Genomic DNA, 4656 nt, shown 5'->3' with positions numbered 1-4656 from the left:
TGAAGCCCAATCCAACTTGCTTGAAGCAAAAAACTACATTTATTGAATAACGTAACTTAAAATCCAGGACCACTTGACTTCAAAGATAGGTACACGTGGATCTAGGCATTCAAATGAGTTTTCCAGGACCTGGTCTTAGTCTATTTCTTCAGGTCTAGACTCTGTCTTTTACATTGGCCCGAGTTTCAGGTAGGCACTGAATGGGCTCCAGTCTTGCATGTTACCATGTTAACTCCCGCGTGGAAAAAGTGATCCTGGGGATAGGCCTGATTGGACCACTTGGGACACATTCGTGTTTGCCTATGAAGTAATCACTGTAATCGGGGCGATAGGTAGTACATGGGGGGCAGGAATCACATTGTATTTCCTTTCCTTGTTTGAAACCCTGTGAAATCAAATGGAAACGAGGCAGCTTTGAATCAGAGGGAAATAGTTACAGCAGTTATTAGTTTGGAGCAGGGAAGAAACGGGCCTTAGTGACAAGGACTGGGGCCAGTTCTACCTGTATGTATGAGTGCTTCTCCATCTCAGGCCCCCCGGTGGCTGCCTCCAGGTTCAGATGGGATGCCAAGATTTGCTGTGATTTGGGGCCAGCCAAACACTTGTTGAGTCTGTGTGAATCATTGAGCTTTTGCTGGTCAGTGCCGTATGCCTTCTATTTTTCTTATACCACCCTATGTATCTAGTACTTTGGTGAGCACCTAACAATTACCCGACGGGTTTTATTGTGAAATTGTGATGTAGGTGCCAGTGCTCAAGCCTGGAAATCAAAAGGTGTGGGTTGTAATCAAGTCTCTTGACTTTTGCCGAGCTAAGTAGCCATACCAAGAGAGCACAGAGCAGGATAACAGCTATTTTTGTCTAATGCTTCTGGTTCACAATACTTACATTGCTGGCTCACTTACAATGACCCTGTGAGATAATCCAAATGCTATGGGGTAAGCTTCAAGGTTAAGTCTAAGGCAAAAACTGGGTGTAATCAAAATTTCCCTGGAAACTCCTATAAATCATCCATAAAGTACAGTTTAAAAGGTTTTGTGATTGTGACCAAATACAGGAATACTTGTGAATTATGTGGAATGGATAAACGAACATATTGCCTATTATTTAGGGAGAGAACATTTCCCAAAGTGCAATATCAAAATACAGCCATTTATGCATCTAATGCAGCAAGTTTTTCACAACCAGAAAGGGAGAGAAGAATAGTTTCACATCTTTGTTTTTAAGATCATCCTGGGACACGTGTGCATTCAGTGGATTATCAAATAGAATCTTCTGGACTATTTAAATAATTGTTTTTATTTCCTTCTCTTTGTGTGATGCATTTCCCCAATCTTATTTGGTGAAATATGTTGATTATATATTTAGAAAGTGTTAGGCATTGGGCTGGGCCCAGGGAAGTCAATGGTGAATAAAATGGTTTCTGGCCTAATGGAGTTTATAGCCTTTGCAGATTGCTTCACACACAAAGAAACTGAAGCTCAGAGAGGTGACTGCCAAAGATTTCTCGGGCCAGTAAGGAGCAGGGCTGGGATCTGAACCCAGGTCTTCTGGCTTTAACCCTAAGTTTTTCCCAACTACTCCCCACTGGCTTCCATGGTAACTGAAGTCACTCCCAAAGCCAAAGTCAGAGTCCTGGAGTTCATTACAGCAGAAACAGACCATTGCAACTGGCCACTTGCCTTGGCAGTTGGGATCTGGAATTGAGTTCATATTTGGTGTTGAATCGTACCCTCCAGAAACGAGATGGGTTGGAATGGAATGGTAATGAGGGCTCTGTTTGCTCCAGAGGGCCCACTCCCTATTCTGCCCACCAGCCATCATGGTTGACCACCCTGTTTAAGCCCCCTATTGATTACAGAGGGTTGATTTCTTCTGATGCAAGTGGCTAAGCCAAGGGCAGTTACAGCTGCGCCATAGCCCCCCAAATTACTGCCTTCCGGACAAAATATGTCAGGCAGCCTTCCCAAGAGCCCTTTCCAAGGACAAGGAGGCTGGTCCTGGACTTGCATCTCCCTTGTTTGGTATCCAGTGTGTGTATGTTCCTTCTCCACGTGTACCCCAAATGGCCTGAGAACCAAGGTGCCCCCTCTCCCAGAGTCCCAGCACCCCCCCCCCCAAGCCCCACATCCCCATGAGCCTCTCAGGCCCCATCCAAGGAGAAGCCTTGAGGATGCAACCAACGGGACCCATCGAAAGGCTGTGGTTTGCCCTGGCTCTCAGTTTGCTGACCCAGCCCCCCACCGGGGTTGTGGCGCCAGACCTGGCGCTCCTTCTCAACTGGAGCAACGATTTGGGTGAGTTAAAGAGCAACCTTCATACTGAAGACGGTGGTGACTCGGCTCCCATTCCCTCAGCCAGGGCACATTTGCCTCTTCAACTCCGTTTCATTGAGGGGATGTCTACAGCGAGCACAGCCTCAGGTTAGAATTAATTCTTTTCTATTGCTCCTGTCAGAAAGATAAAAATAAAGCATTTAGCTCAAGGAAAGTTGGCTTCTCACACAGACTTGTGTATGTAGTCTTTGGAGAAATGTCACTAATGGTGTTTTAATAATGCTTTATGGGCCTAGAGACCAATAAGAAGAAGAAGTTACTATTTACCAAAGCGACTGCTAGCCCCTTAATGACGGGCTAAGTATCAGCTATTGGCAGGATATGGAGTGGGTAAGTGCTGTGTAATTACCAAGCAAATTCATCATTATTTCTGTCTTATAAACCAGAATATGTGTTAAATAATACTTTGGGGCCACTGAAAGTAGTTACCAAGCCCCATCTCTGTAAGAACATGTCATTATCCTACGGTTGCCCTGTGTTTACTAAGCAAATCTATGCAATTATTATCTAAAGCCCAAACCCTGCCCTCACAGCCACAAAAGTGCACCCGAGGGCAGGTCTGTGCCCAGAGGAGGAGCGGCATGTGCATGGGGTCATGCAGGATTGGGGCCTCCACTTCCCAAATTCTAGCTCTGCTCTCATTCCTGCGCTGGGAAAAAGCCACAAGCAAGGCCTTATGAAACGCGTTGTTGTGTCTTCCCTTCTTCCCCACCCCACCCCAGCCCAAGCCCAGCTCTGGCCTCCCTGCTTTTCTGACCCGCCAGTCCCTACCGCGGGGGCCTGCTGGGACCTCAGTATCTGGCGGCAGAGGGTTCAGTCCACCAGTTCCAGGCAGCTCTTTCGAAGGCTCACCTCGTGTCAGGAATAGTGCTGGACTCCGAGGACATGAAGATCAGTAAGATATGTCCCCTGCTTTTGACAGCCCGCGGTGGGGGTCGGAGGGTGAGCTGGGGGAAGAGGCGGGTGGTTCCCAGAAATGGTAGGTCTGGAACACAGAGTCTGCAGAGCTTTGAGGTCAAGAGCCTGGGCTCTGGAGCCTGGCTGCCTGGCTTCAGATCTGCAAAGTGGAGATAACCAGAGGGCCCATGTTAAAGATCACTGTGTGAGTTCTAGCGGGAAAGTGCTGAGAACAGAGCCTGGCACACCCAGTGGATGTTCTGCACCAGTTTGCTATTATTTTAACGTGGTAAACACGTGGGGGAATGCATGCCTGAGTACTTCGGCACTCACATGCCGTCATGAAATAGGGCCTTCCCTACTCCTGCCCAAGAGCAGTGTTCTCTTCCTCCTGGGAGCTCACTGGGCATCCCATCCAGCTGTGTCTCATGGCAGCTAGCATTTTCTACCAGGCACTGTGCTAACTGGGGTCAGTCTCTGACCTCCCCTACAGAGCTTATTGAGTTCCAAGTTTGGGTTTTATTCATCTTTGTGCCCCTAACACCAAGCACAGGGCCAGGAGTGTAGTAGGGCACTCGCTTCATGTTTGTTGAATGAATAGCAGTCACTCAATAAACACTTGTTTAAAAAAAAAAAAAAAAGGAGCCCTTCAAAGTCCTATTTGACCACATGGCCAAGGCAATGAGCCAAAACCACAGATTTTATTCTGTTTTCACTAATGTGGGTACATGTGGGGGAGTTGGATTTTGAAAGGATTGCAAAAGAGATTTCTTTATGACCCAGACTGACGAACAAAAGACTAATTAATTAAAAACAAAGAAACAAAGGCCTTGAGCATCAGGCTCCTTTCTGCTCACTTGGTATTGATGGGCTGACATTTGACCGTGAGGCTGGGGCTCCAGGCAGGAACCCCGCTCCTTCTTCCAGCAGCCCCAGGCCTGAGCAGGCCCTGGTGAGCTGCTCAGAAGAAAGCAGTATTGTTAACAGCTTTTGTTCAGGAGGTCCCCCAGCTGGTCCTGGGGTCACCACGCTTCACTGTTTACTTGTGTGTTCTTAAGCTGGGGCCCTCGGTATTATCAGAAGATTAGATTTTTCTTTTTTCATCCCCAACTGTCCTTCCCCCACCCACATGCCCACATCCCCCATTCTTTTCATTCCTCAGTCTCAGAATCTCTCTGGGTGAATGTTAATTAGGCTGAACACACACTAGGAGGTCAACCGCCTGTGCCTCTTCTGTGAGACACCCTCTCTCTGGTGGATTCTTAGATTTGATAATGGGAACAATCACTACATTGGTGTATTTACCGTTTCAAAGAACTTTCCCCTACGTCATATCTTCTCATCTGACCTACGCGTCCATGGGGCAGGTATTTTATTATTCCCATTTTCGAGCTGAGAAGGAGGTGGTAAGTGCCATCATTGC

Source organism: Panthera tigris, chromosome B4 (assembly GCF_018350195.1).
Source record: "Panthera tigris isolate Pti1 chromosome B4, P.tigris_Pti1_mat1.1, whole genome shotgun sequence".
NCBI lineage: Eukaryota > Metazoa > Chordata > Mammalia > Carnivora > Felidae > Panthera > Panthera tigris.
The sequence above is the reverse complement of the archived record's forward strand: the minus strand, read 5'-3'. Positions refer to the sequence as shown.